Here is a 15,694-nt window from a genome sequence, read left to right on the forward strand (position 1 = left end):
GTGGTGTTGCAAAGAGGGTGAGTGGGTCTTGTGGTTTTCAAGGTCACCTCTTTGTGGTGTGTTGGTGTAATCTAGAATTGATTACTAGTGGAACTCTGTTTTGAGAACTGATGTAGCTCAAGGTTGAGTGAACCAGTATAAATCTCTCTGTGTAAATTTTTCTATCTCTATCTCATTATAACTATTTGTGTTAATTCAGTTTTTGCTGCTGGTATAAACAACCGATTAAAACGCAATTTCAATCAGTTAAAATTCTGAAAACAATTTTTGTATCATTGTTTCATTACTTTCCTTAAGTGCTTATCTGTGATAGTTTGATAAATGTTCATTCTTAATCAATCTTTGCGAAAATCTTTGACAAACAATTCACCCCCCCTCTTGTTTAAGCCATCAATTCTTACATAAATATCCATAAGTGTCTATCTTTTAATATAAAATATTATTGAAATATGAGACTTATCAACTAGCTTCGATGCTTTGCTGAGATTTTATTATATTTACCATTAGTTGTCTGACCAACTTCTCTAAAGATGGTTTTTCAAAACTAGGAGGAGTAATGTCAGGTGGTTGCACAAAATTTTGAAAGGGTGGTTGGATTTTCTTATATTCATCATAATAATATTGTTGACAATATGGCTCATAAGGCTGTTAGAAGTATGACCCACTGTGATACAAAGGATTCTCATAAACAGGGAAAATTGTTGCAAATATGACCTACAATGTGTCATAGTTATATTGTTGATCATGATGAGATGAAGAATAATTTCCATATGAAAAATAGTTTAAATCCATGTCAATTTCAGAATCAAAACCAAAAGATTTTTGTCACGAAAAACATTTAAATTCTTTTCCAATAGACCATATATTCTAAATATATATATATATATATTTTTTTTTTTTGTTTTTTTTTTTTTTTAATAATGTGATCTCCGAGAAAGCTAAAAAGTTGTACAATTAGAATGGAAAAATAGAGTTAGACGTGCATAAAAAATAAAAATAAAAGTTATGCATATACATGAAAAAGATTATGTAGATAAAGAAAAAAACTTGTAACCAAATTCAAATTGGATTCCTCGACAATGACATTAAATTCCCAAAAATCTAATAGTGAAATCAATCAAACAATGTTTAGAATCTATATGCAAGCAACAAATGTTAGCAATAAAAATAAAGTAAAAAATGAGATTGAGATTGGTGTGCACAAAAATAAAATAGGGATTATAAAACAGAAAATAGGAAGGAGGTTGACACTCAAGTGTTTTTAATAAACTCATGTTAAACATCACTACGAAACTTGACATCTCAGCTACGCTGACACCCTAAACCTCAACAATAATTTGCCATTAGATGAAGCAATCCATTAAATAGAAAAAGAAAACAATAAAAAAAAAGGGAACTAGACCAAACACATGTAAATAAATACAAAACAACTCACTAGAACATAGACAAAATGGTGCATAGAGAGTTTATACCTATTATGGAAAAAGTCTAAGTAAAGACTAGAGGGAAAACTAGAATACCAAAGAAACTCAAGCTGAAACCTCCTTAAAAATATGTGAAATTTTAAATTCAATCCTTTTACAGAAAGACAAATATTTATTTCATCTACTATGTACAATCCAAGGAACAAGATGTAAGTGCATAAAAGAGAAAGCAAGGCATATTAGGCTAGAGTCACACTCCATCCACAAGCGATAATATTCAGTCCTCAAACATTGTTAAACTTAATCAAACAAGAGTCAATCAAATTCAACATAATTGTATCAACAAAACAAGTGTCCAATAATGTATTCAGTATCTTACTAGTTCCAATGTCGACTCGTGAAATGTTTATCTTCTACCTCTTGAATTAAGCAAACAAGAGATTGATTAAAACTAAACAAATTAACCAAAAAATTCAATTAAGGAAAAGAATTGAATTCTCAACAAGTGTTCAATTTTATTTTTTTTGTAGAAAATTTAAGAATAAAACTTTAATTCTCACTTTATGTATCATTATTTACCACCATGAAAGCATGAATGATTCACCTTCTTGTGATTTTATTGTCTTTCATATGTGACAATTCAACCACTTAATTAAAAATATAATAAAAATCACAAAGAAAACCCAAAATTATATTGACCCCCTCAAGATCACATTATTCCTTCATTCTTCAAGGACATTCGTCATCGAATCGAATCGAATGTCATGAGTACACTTCCTTCAAAAGAAAACTAATATAAAGATGAAATATGATATTTTTTTTAGTTTTCCAATTCAAAACTATAATCCCTGAAATCATTTTTTATTTATTGATACCAAATAATATATTGTTGAGACATCTCATGAAAAAACTCTTTATGACATTGTTGAATGGAAAAAAACAAAAATATCTACACAATCGCATAAAATATCTTCATTATTATGTTTTCCTTCATTTTTGTTGGCAAGTTCTTTTAGGTTTATTTCTTCATTTTTCTTTTTTCTATATTTTTTTTTCTTGAATTTCCTTTTCATTTAACTTATTTTCTTTTATTTAATTTTCTCTCAACTCCTTCTCTTTAATCTTTTTTTTTTCTCTTAAGTCCACTCTATTTTATTTTTCTCTAAACTCCTTCTCTTTAATTTTTTTATTCACTAATTTTCTTTTCTACTAGCTCTTTCTTTTTATTTTTCTCCCTCACTCTCTCATTACAATTAGAACATATCTTTTCCAATACTTATCAAACATTTTCTCTTTATATTTATACTTTGCTTTTTTTTTGTGTTTTTTCCTTCCTTTCTCCTTGAAATTTTCTTTCAACTTCATCTCTATTTATGAAAAAAGAAGTCATCAACAAACAAGTTGTGATATGTGGAGTTGAGAAGCACTTTTAACACTAGTACCTACCATAAGTTCAACAAATAAAAATAAAAATAAAATAAAAATTGAAAGTAAAAAATAAATCTCACTGAATATCAAGAGTTGAAGGTTCTTACCAATTCATGAAAATGCAAAATAGGAAAGGATATTAACGTCCTACTTAAGAAAGATGAGAAAGTTAGTGATAAGTTATGGGATTGATTGCACATGTTACCTTGATAAGATTAAATTTGGGTTCTTATAACTCAGATCTCCATAAGTTCTCATAAAAACAAACTCAATCTTTTTTCAGAATTCATATGCAAGGTCATCTACATTCTACATTAATTATCATTAAGTAACTGATAGTTGTTGTTTAGCAGTCAAATTTATATGATTCCAGTGTAGACTATCGAACACAATGATATACCGTCTAATGCTAGAGAACGGATAGTATAATTGTGGTCAGATAACTACAAGTTGTCCCCCAACAAAGCCAATAGTAATGAATGAAAAACAGGTGACTCCCAAATTTTTCCACCAATGAATTCTTCACATGTTATCTAAAGATTATCATCCTTCAATTCTCACATAGGGTTAAACTAAATTAAACCATGTGTTAATTCAATTCAATTTAATCTTATCAGTAAATCATGCGTTTATTGATGTATTCAATACACCATTTGTAATTCGTCTACTTATAATATATTTATCTTTTATCACTTAAATCACACGCCCAAGAGATTAATCAAAATAATGCAAACTAACCAAGAAATCCAAATTAGAGAAAATAACTGAACCCTCATCACGTGTTTGAGAACAACCTTTTACAGAAATCAAATTTAAAAAATATCAAAAGGTTAAAACAACTATAAATAATTGAAAAATGAAAATTTTATTGATCAAAACCTTAGAACTCAATGGGAAATCACTAGGGAATGAACCCAAAAGGTTTTAGCTTTCCATGTGGTAGCAAAAACAATAAAAATACAAAAAAGAAATAAATTTGTCTAAAAGTGTTATTCAACTATGAAACGCGAACCAAAAACGATGAAATGCGTTGAAAACACGATGCCATATTCTTCCTCAGAAGTCACTTTTAGAATCTTTTTTTTTTTTTGCATAAAATAAAAATAAAAATCCGTCCCAGGATATTGTTTTGCTATTATCAAATGTTTATTTTCTCTATTTCGAGTATCAAGTAGATATCTTCTTTCCCTATTAAATCCAGATCTTGTTTTGTTTCTCTTTCAAATATTTTGTTTCCAAACTCCATTCAGATTTACACATTGATTATAATTAAACTCAACGCTGTTATGAGAGATATTTTGAAGAAGATTTACTTGGACAATATCTTCGAAGGATATTTGCTCTATTTTTGGTGTGTTTAACAGAGGTTTTTTATTTCAGAAATTCGAGAGAATATCCCTGTAGAATATTTGCTTCAAATTTTGCTCCTAAGATATTAAAGATTTAATTCTCCATCTCTTTAAATCATATTTTATTTACCGTTTAGATTCAAAGAAACAACTTGGAATTTCGTGTGATTTAGTCCACTCGTAGTGGTAGATGCTTCATTCTGATCATTTAGTCGAACCTTCTATTAGACTGTCTACTATGAGAAATATTAGACTATCTACTGTGACTAAAACATAAGATGAGCATAAATAACAGTTAAGGAAAAAATAAACTTAATTACATGAATCTCAATTAAAATAATGAATTTATTCATGATTGTAGTCCAAGAATCTATGATTAAAACTTTAAAGTATGAATAAAAGTATGCTCATGAGTAACCATATTTAATGTCCATTAGTAATTAACTTCCACTATTGTTGCTTTTTAATTCCCACTTTATACATTATTATTTCCTATCATGAAAACATGAATGATTCACATTTTTTATCTTCCCTATGACCATTCAACCACTTAATTAAAATATAATAAAAATTATAAAGAAAATTCAAAATTATATTGACTCCAATATCACATCAAGGTTTTTCCTACTACAAGTGTTGGAGGAGCAATCAAATAAAAAAGGTTGATTCCCACATGTATTGAACTATATCAGATGCTTCCAAAAATGGGTTAATTTAGCTATGAGGTTCTTTTACCATTTGATCTTGTTTGGGTGCATAACATGTTTCTTGTATCTTAGTTGAAGAAATACATATAAACTCTAATTCATGTATTGGAAACCTAACAAAGTTCAAATATGAAAGAATTTTTCTTTTGATGTTAGACCAGTCGAAAACCATGAGATAAAACAATTCAAAGGTATAAACACCAATAATATAAAAGTGTTATGAGATTTGAAGACTAGTGATTCTACAATGGAGCTTGAAGACAATAAGATAAATGGATAAAATCCTAGTTTTATTTGGGGATAAATTTTAAATGGATAAAGATTATAATGTTTATAAATAGATAATACATCTTTATTTTTATTTCATTCAGAATTCTATCTCTCAAAAACTTGTATTCTCTTAATTATCTTTAAGTTTAGAAAATACTATGACTTGTAATGTTGAGGAGGTAAGGAGATAAAGAGCAAAGTAGACTTATTAGAGTGGTGATTCAAGTAAGTGGTTCAATTCTTACTAAATATTATAATTTTGTCTTCTCCTCTTTAAGCGTTTTGTAAAAATGACATGTTGTTGATGTAGGGTTTGACATTTGGTGGCTTACTTGAAGTTTATTGGATTTGTGTAAGTGTTAAAAGAAAGTTTTTTTCTAATAGACACATTATATGCAGGTAAGGGGACTTAATATAAAATTGTTTATACATGTTGATCTCGCAGGTGATTCGAACATCGAAGGATACGCCACGTCAAACTTTGTCTTCCGCAAGAACGCTCCAAGCACTCCACAAGAACTCCAAGCAAACCTGCGAAACACAACAAACGGCGCCTCTAGCGGCCGATTGCACTCCGACGCTCAAGTCAGCCTTTGCAAAACCACCAAAGAACTACAGAACTAAGAATCTCAGCGAGACTCGTGTGCACTCTGTGATTTTCTCTCTGTGTGTGTAAACTAGTAACTTGCAAGAATGAATCTTACCTCCTCTGCATGAGCGCGGAATGCCTTTATATACTCTGTTGCGCGCCTAAGTTATTCGCGTATGAAGTAACTTAGCGCGTTTCTTTCACTAGGTGTCTCGTGCAACCTCAACGTGAGTACCAAGTGTAGCTTGGCTAAGCGCACATACTAGGCATCACCTACTGTGTGAACGATCACCTCTGCTTTGCGCCATGCACGTTATGGGCTAAGAGAGCACCAATCACCGACTGGCTTACTAGCTCTCTTAGGCCACTCTCGTGCACGACGCTACTAAACACTTAGCTTCTCCTTTCTCTAATACTCTACCACCCGAGGTTCGTATGCAACGCTCTCGCTGGGAAACGTCCTTCGCTTCCTGTTTAACTGCGTGCAACACGAAAACCCGATGACCATCGCTCACCCCAGTCGACCGATCGGTGCGTCATAGCGCCACGCCTTCTGCCTCACGAAGCTTATCTAAGCGCTGATCGCGCATCCTCTCGGACCACCGATCACCCCCTGATCACCGATCACCCCCTGGGTGACCCTCTCAAAGACACATCTGCTTCCCAGGCCCACGTGTCCCACTAAGAATGGTCCACGTGGCTATCTGTTGCTGACGTCACTGACTACCGATGACCGACCGGATCACAAGCCCCCCAGCCTCGAGCTGTAAACTTGTTTTCGGCGAAGAGGCTAAGTGATCGTCCTCAGTGGCCACGTGGCAAGTGATGCCACGTCACGTGCCACATCACGTGTTGCGTCTTAAGTGACGTTGCGCCTTCCTTCCTTAATCTTGCGACGCGTGTACGCATCAACGGCTAGCATGAAACGTCGTTTGCGCTTCTCATATTCAAAACTTACGCGCCTCCACTGTTCCATCACCTTCTCCAACACTTCTTCTCTAAAACTCTCGAGCTTCCTCTCTGCGATTCGTCTTTCCCAACCTCAAGCCTCCAGAAACCGCTTGCGATCATAAAAAGGTACCCCTTTTCTTTATCTATGGCATATTCGAATACTTTCTACCGATTGCATCATCCCATAACTACACTGTGCATACGTTGTGGGCTGTTTTCCCTTTCCCTGCACTGTACCAGGGTTTCTTCTGGTTTTTCTGTGTTTTCACTTCTTCTTCTTCGTCAGTTTCACTTCTCCACTCCCTTCAAACCATAACATTTTCGTTCCCTTCGCCTTCCTCTTGTTTTTCACTGAACCATGCTTTTCATTGGTCCCTCACTCCTTCTTTTCTTTCTCCATTGTAGCTACTGAGCAATGGCTCGCACAAAAACCACCGCACGTCTTGCTTCATCTTCTGGTGCACAGCCTTCCGCAAGTGCACCGCCATCGCCTTCGACGAGTGCGCCCCCCTCGGCGAGTGCGCACCCCCGAGCGACGCCTCCTCAACACGACTACGCGCGGATGTACCAGTGGGCTCCCCTCCACTTGCTCGCCGAGACATCTAGCCAACTCCCCGACGACCATCTCACCAACCTGCTGAGCAGCGACGCAGACGATCCCACGTGCGCCCTTGACAGGGAGGACAACTCACACCTGGACGTGTGCATCCCCCCTCGAGGCATGCCAATATGCGTGGATGATAGGGCCACCAATGGGGTGCCCTTCACCTTCATCTACTCTGCCATCTTCAAGAGGTTGCACCTTCGACTTCCTTTCACCTTCTTCGAGAAGGATCTCCTCACCGAGCTGAACGTGGCTCCTTGTCAACTCCATCCGAACGCTTGGGCCTTCATCCGAGCGTTCGAGATTCTTTGCAACCACTTTGGGCACCCCCCTTCGACCGACGTCTTCCTCCACTTCTTCGAGGCCAAGAACCCAGGCGATAGGTCATGGGTAAGCCTGAACGGCGTGACAAGGAGAGTGATCTTGGGCCTATACCAACAATCCTTCAAGGACTGGAAGGGTAGGTTCTACATGATCACCTCCAACGAGCACAGCCCGACCCTACTTGAGGGCTTCCCACTCTATTGGGTCCCCAAGGTAGGGTTCAAAAACCCCGAGGCTTGGAGGCCATGGCACCCTACGAGCGCGAGCTGTGCGGCTTGCTCTCGAGCTTGGGCGCTAAGTTCGGCTCCTCCACCCTCATCAAGCATGAGTTCGACGCGGAGATGCTCAAGAAATATATTGGTTTGCATTCTCTTCTCTCCTTTAACTTGTTATTTCTCTGAGCATGCATCCTCGCGCTTAACTGCCTGTGCTGCTTTCACTCTTTTTGCACCTTGCTTGCTTTCCGTACTAACCCTTTGCTATGTTTAACTGGTACAGATATGACTTCCAACAAAGAACGACGACAAAAGCTGATCGCGCTTGCCAAGAGCCAACGAGCTGTCGGGTCGTCCACAGGGACTGAGGCCACCTCCGAGCCTATCTCTGCCTCCCCCATCTCGGTCGCGCCAGCTGAAGGCCCCGAGACTAGGGGTGATAAGAAAAGGAAACGGTTGGTGAAGGCTCCCACCACCGTCATATCAATCGAAGAGGAGAGCTTGGGGTCTCCTTTAGTCCAACGGAGAAAAAGGGGAACCGAGGGCGCTGAGGGAGATGCCACTCTGATCCCTCAAGCACATGCTTCTCCCGCACGCTCTCCTTCTCCAGCCCCTCTTCCCTCCCCGCCCCCAGCCAGGCCACCCCCTACCTTACCATCTCAAACAGCTGGGAGCGGGGCTGCTCGTTTGGAGGGAACCTCTCGCCCCCCCACGTCACCATGCCCTCAGGACTCCGCTACCACAATCGAGGGTGGTGGTGAGAGTTCCCTTCGAGCATCGGGCTCCAGCACTGAAGGGCTCACCAAGGTCATCCAACTGACTATACAACTACTCCAAAACCGCGAGCTAGTCAAGTGGAGCGGGAGCGAGGTGGACCTTCATCTGGCCCGCCAAATGGTGCTCTCTCTCGAGTTCTCCACCCAGCATCGCCGCCTCGAGAAGCTGGAGGGTAAGATGAGCGAGCTGCTTAACCAAAAGGAGTCGCTTCAAAGTGACTATGAGGCCCTACAGGGCACCAATGAGCTCCTGAGCGATATGGTGGAGGAGGCCAAGAGAGGGAGCGCCCTGCAAGTCCAAGAAACCATCAAGACGGAGATGTTGATGGGGGACGCCGTCGCCGCTCTTGACGCCGATCTGGTGGAGACCACGGGTAGGGCCATCCAACTTGAAGCTGAGAATGCCTTCTTGCGCCAACAGATTGCAAACCTAGCAGAGGCTCTCGCGGCGAACGAAAGGCGTGCCAATGATCAAGGGTCCAAACTTAAAGAGGCCGAGTCCACCATCGCCACCCTTGTCACTGAGAAGGTCGTGCTCGAGACTGAGAAGACCAAGCTTTGGGAAGAGGCTGCTGACACCTTTGGTGAGGTTTTCGACTTGGCCCTTGAGCAGGTTAAGTGCGTCTTTCCGGAGGCTGACTATTCTCAATTCGCCATGGACTTCGAGGTGGTGGATGGCGAGATCGTTCGCCCTTGATCATTTATTGTTTTGCCTTTACCTTTCTGTACATAAACTTTAAATGTAACACTCTTATTGTATATATGAATGCCACTTTCTTCTTACTGTTTCTTCTGCTGTGTACCTCTTAGTTTTCATCTCTTGCCATGCACGATTAACTGCTAACCCGCTCAAACTTGGCACAAATCTTCACTGTACTTGACTTTTCTACCTCTGACTTTGATCACAACTAACCACACTTGATAACTGTTCTGGCGTGGCTTTGCTTGCTCAGGCCTATCGCGTAAGAACTTGTCTAAAACTTCTTAAACAACGCTCTAACCATCGATAACCGATCAAAATGTCACTGCCACCCACTCATCAGTCATCGCGCCTCTGCTTCTACCTTATATCTCCCTATATCGCTTGTCGCTCCAGCACTAAGTGCATAGAGGACTCCTACACTGATCGGTCAAGGATGATGCCTTGTTTTGGGGATGAAGAGTGTTTCTCGATAACCCCTCTTGCCTGCCCCAAGGTCATCGATCCTTAACACATCGGGTCGTGCTTCCACCTTCTCACTCCTGGGGTGAGAAGGGTTTTGACTAAGAGTTCTACTGCGCCAATATCGGTGCTATGCCACTTGGGTAAAGGCGTTTCTCGAAATCCTTCCTTTCCCTTCTTGGGCTTACTAGCACCCCTGGCTTTCGAACCTTAGCTGCCTGCACTCACACCTTGGGTGAGGAGGACTTTAAACCGGTTGCCATGCTCGCACCTGGGGCGAGGAAGGCCTAACCGATTACCTGCACTCGCGCCTGGGGCGAGGAGGATTTTAACTTTAAAACTTTGCAAACTCTTATACTGATAACTTTTTTTTTTTATTGGGTGGCCTCATTAAAACCCTCTTCTGGGAAAAAGAGTGCCCTGAATTGTTCAAACTGTTTATACTAGCGCAAAAGCGCGACTACTTTACATTTTCAACTAAGATAGAACTTCAAATGTGTGGCGTTCCACGTTCTGGGGATCGCCGATCTCCTCCCAGCACTGTGGCCTCCGATCGCTTCTCGCCCACACCCGGCGGTGGTGTCGAGGTAACATGGCACACACTCCTCTGATGCTTGAGGCTGTTCTCGTAGCAGCGCCTAGCTTCCTTCTGGTCCGACCTAATGGTGATCACCACCCCCTCCGTTGACGGCAACTTCAACTTCATGTGCCTCGTCGATGGTACAACCTCCAACCTGTTGAGCGTCGGCCTTCCCAACAGTATGTTGTAGGCGGATGGGGCATTGACCACGAGGTACTTGATTTTCTCGGTGCGGGCCACGGTCCCATCCGTGAACGTGGTCCTCAGCTCTATGTAGCCTCGCACCTCCACCTGGTCCCCTGCGAAGCCATACAAGCACCTCAGGTATGGCCTCAGATGATCAAGGGACAGCTGCAGCTTGCTGAACGTCGGCCAGAACATCACGAACGCCGAGCTTCCCTGGTCCACAAGGACCCTGTGCACTTTTCTCCCTGTCGTGACAAGGGAGATGACAATAGGATCGTTGTCGTGAGGCACAACATCCTGGAGATCCACCTTTGTGAATGTGAGGTCAGCGTCGAGGGAGTGATCTTCTACCGAGTCGACGGTCATCACCGACCGAGCATACCTCTTCCTCTGAGAGGCTGTACACCCTCCTCCAGAGAAGCCCCCCGCGTTCGTGTGCACCTCCCCGTGCACAGGTACCTCGTGCTGCGGATCTTCCGCTGGTGGCCCCGACTCCCGATCACCTTGCGTCTCCCGCAAGTAATCGCTCATAAAGCCACTTTTTACCAACTCCGCGAGTTGGTGTCCCAACGCCAAGCAAGTGTGGAGTGAGTGGCTGTAAGCCTGGTGAAACTCACACCACACGTTCTTCTTCCTTCCGAGCACCTTGTCAGTCTTCTCTGGTGCTCACAACCTTGCCGCTATGGCTGGAATGGCGATCAGCTCCGCCAACTCCACCACGAAGTCAAACCTGGGGGCACGTTGCTCTCTCTCGCGCGCCCCCTGCCCTGGTCCTTCCTGGGCTCGTAAGGGCGTGGCTTCCCCTGAGCCCTCTTTCCTTCCTTGGCCTCATGCACCCTCATCGGCTGCTGAGACCTGCTCGGTCCTGCGCGTGACTTAGTCGGGGCCGCGCTTCCCCTCTTCTCAGAAACCTCCGTTTCTGCTACGATGTGCGCCACAACACGACGCCTAATCTTCGCAAAGGTGCTGGGGTGATTTCTGATCAAAGATTCACTGAAAGGGCCCGGCAGAACCCCTTTCTTGAACGCATGCACCAGCATATCTTCATCTTTGCTGGGCAGCCTCACTACTTGAGCTCCAAAACGACTAAGGTAATCCCTGAGGGACTCACCTTGGTTTTGTCGCACGTCAAACAAATCATACGACACCACCGGGGGTCCCCTGTTCACGATGTACTGCTCCATGAACAACTTGGAGAACTATTGAAACGAAGTGATGTGGCCATCTGGTAGGCTCACGAACCACTCCAGAGCAATCCCGCTGAGGGTGCCCATGAACAGCTTGCAATACACTGCATCTGAGCCCCCATAGAGCATCATCTGGGTGTGAAATGCTGTCAGATGCGTCTCTGGGTCCTCCACCCTTGTAAATGAGGCTTTCATCCCCACCAAGCTTGGTGGCACCACTGCACTCATGATCTCAGATGAGAAAGGCATGGGGAAAGTCCTAGGGGGAGACGGCGGCGGCGCCACCCTTTCCTCCGCTGCGCGTTCCTTTTGCGCCTGCAGCGCCTTGCGCAACTCTTCATTCACTTTGTCCAACTCCTCGTTTCTGCCCTGTGATGCAGCCAAGTTCGCTTGCATCCTTTCTTGTTCCATTCTTGACGCTGCTACATCGTCTTGTAGCGCTCGCATCATTTCCAAGACCTGCGCCATTGTCACAGCTCCTTCTTCAGCTGATGGCGCGGGTGAAGTTTGCCTTGTCTTTCTCATTTTCTTTTTTAGCAAAGAATCTCAAGAACAAACGAAGTCTGACAGCAAAGTGTGGATGGGATCACAAATTCACACGTGCCCCACGGTGGGCGCCAAATGATCTCGCAGGTGATTCGAACGTCGAAGGATTCGCCACGTCAAACTCTGTCTTCCGCAAGAACGCTCCAAGCACTCCACAAGAACTCCAAGCAAACCTGCGAAACACAACAAACGGTGCCTCTAGCGGCCGATTGCACTCCGACGCTCAAGACAGCCTTTGCAAAACCACCAAAGAACTACATAACTAAGAATCTCAGCGAGACTCGTGTGCACTCTGTGATTCTCTCTCTGTGTGTACACTAGTAACTTGCAAGAATGAATCTTACCTCCTCTGCATGAGCGCAGAATGCCTTTATATACTCTGTTACGCGCCTAAGTTATTCGCGTATGAAGTAACTTAGCGCGTTTCTTTCACTAGGTGTCTCGTGCAACCTCAACGTGAGTACCAAATGTGGCTTGGCTAAGCGCACATACTAGGCGTCACCTACTGTGTGAACGATCACCTCTGCTTTGCGCCATGCACGTTATGGGCTAAGAGAGCACCAATCACCGACTGGCTTACTAGCTCTCTTAGGCCACTCTCGTGCACGACGCTACTAAACACTTAGCTTCTCCTTTCTCTGATACTCTACCACCCGAGGTTCGTATGCAACGCTCTCGCTGGGAAACATCCTTCGCTTCCAGCTTAACCGCGTGCAACACGAAAACCCGATGACCATCGCTCACCCTAGTCGACCGATCGGTGCGTCATAGCGCCACGCCTTCTGCCTCACGGCGCTTATCTAGGCGCTGATCGCGCATCCTCTCGGACCACCGATCACCCTCTGATCACCGATCACCCCCTGATCACCGATCACCCCCTGGGTGACCCTCTCAAAGACACATATGCTTCCCAGGCCCACGTGTCCCACTAAGAACGGTCCACGTGGCTATCTGTTGCTGACGTCACCGACTACCGATGACCGACCGGATCACATGTAAAGCATGTTATGTTTGAATTGTCATATTTACATGGAAGTTGATACATGTATATTTTTACTCAAAGTTCTGGAATAAGATGAAGTATGTATGATATTAGTAATCTATTTTGGAGTTGAATAACAATATAAATGATGATTTTGGGGAAGTTTAGTATGTCTGGGGTGTTTATTTCATTGTTGGATTATTTGCACAATTGAGGATGATGCTCCTAGGTTTGATATAGCTTAAGCATTGACTTACCCCTCTAGTGACACTCAACACTCAAGTGATAGTGATAGCGTGAACGCTTGAGTTCTAGGGACAATATCAAGAGAAATCTTGTAGTTGAAGCAAGAGAGAGACTAAAACAATTCTCTTATCTATAAGTGATGTTACTCAAGTGATTGTGTGGTTACTCAAAGTGGTGTATGAGTTTGAAATATTAGAGACCATACAACTATAATATGAGCTTAAACAACATTAGTGAAACAATGAGTTTTAAGATTGGAAGTGAGCTTTTTAGCAAGGAAAAGATAATTAATTATGCTATTTGAAGGTATCTTAAAATTATGTGACATTACTTAACCTAGAAAATCTTTCTTAGTTGTGAGAAACCATAACATTCAAGCTAGAGAAGTACAATGAAATGACTCTTAGTTGTGATGGTGTGATGTGATGCAAGACATGAATTAATTATATATGATGATGTATAGTATGGATGAGATATGAATGACGAGATTGATTATTCGTGTCATATACACACTTGTCTAATATATGTTCTTTCACACTTGTCTAATATATGTTCTCCAGGTTGTGTATTTTTTTTTGGATATTTGAAAATATTAGAATGTTATTTAACAAAATGGTTTAGATATTAAGCTTCCTTAATACTTATATAAAAAAATGAGATCTCTTATGTTCATAAGTGATAAAGTAAATTAAGATATCAAATATTAAAAAGCTGAATGAGATTTGTACATCTAGTGTGAGAGCATTTGCATAAAGCATCTTGCATAATATTTTGTATAAATGAATAATTAGGTTATTGTTAATATCCAAATTACAATTATAATATTTATTACAGTGAAATAATAAAACATTTTTTTTCTAATTGAAATATAAGAGATATAATTATTATATTTTAATTTATTGTTATTAATTTCTATTATAATATATCATTTTACGTTTGATTAAATATTAAATTTTAGTTATACAGTTATAAATTAGTATGCCTAAATAACATAAAAATATATGAAAAAAATAAAATTTTTAAAGAAATTAGATTATGCTAAAATAAATAAAGATTATAATTATAAGTGTTGGCCTATTAATAAAATATTTTATTTAATAAATATACGTTACAATATTTTTTATTAAATAAAAAATATTCTGATAACTGCAAATAACTGTTAAATTTAAGTTTATAAATATAAGTGAAAAATATAATTATACATGATATATTGTAAAATAATATATAATAATAATAATAATAATATTAATAATAATAAAGTAAAAATCGAAAACACCATAAACTCTATTAATTCTTATTTTGGGTTATATAAAATTATATAATTTATTAAATTCATAATTATAATTTATATATTATATAAAATTTATAACTAAATTAGTAATTTATAAACTATATAGTTATATATTAATAATTATGTGCATTTATAGTTGATATAAAATTTTAAAAATTACATATTTATATTACGTTTATTTTATAAAATTAAAATTATATCATTATAAGACTATATATAAAGTTATACAAATAATATAATTATAAATTATATTAAGTATATAATTTATATAATAAAATTATGTATATTATAAAACTATATTAGTATTTAGAACTATAAAGTTTATATATCTATACATATTACCTAAAATTTTATATTAAAAATTGTAAAAGTATAAACTTATGCAATTATAAATATATAATTTATATAAATAATGTTATAAAATTTATAAAATATCAATGATAAATTATATAATAAATTTAAAGGACACCAAAATAATAACTATTTTTAATTAAAGTCTATATTTAATAAAAATCTAACAAAATGTACTAAGTCTTTTGTTTTAGTTTATTTTGATACATTATGTATTAAAATGAATTATTATAACATTTATGTACGGTCTAATATATATTGAACCAATTGCTCTTACATTTAATTAAGTTTTTTTTTAAACATTTAGATAATCAACTTTAATTAGTGTGCAATATCTTGACTAACATTAACAGTACACTTGTCACTACTTTCTATCCTTGATTAAAATTTATTTCAAATTAAAAACTATGGATGTAATTTATGAAATAAAAACTGTAGTATATAAAATTATGATTTTAAAATAAATATAAGAATGGTGAGTATTAACTTAGGCACATGTAGAATTTTAAATGATTAAAAATGTCAT

This window comes from Phaseolus vulgaris, chromosome 7 (assembly GCF_051622355.1).
Source record: "Phaseolus vulgaris cultivar YP4 chromosome 7, ASM5162235v1, whole genome shotgun sequence".
Lineage (NCBI taxonomy): Eukaryota > Viridiplantae > Streptophyta > Magnoliopsida > Fabales > Fabaceae > Phaseolus > Phaseolus vulgaris.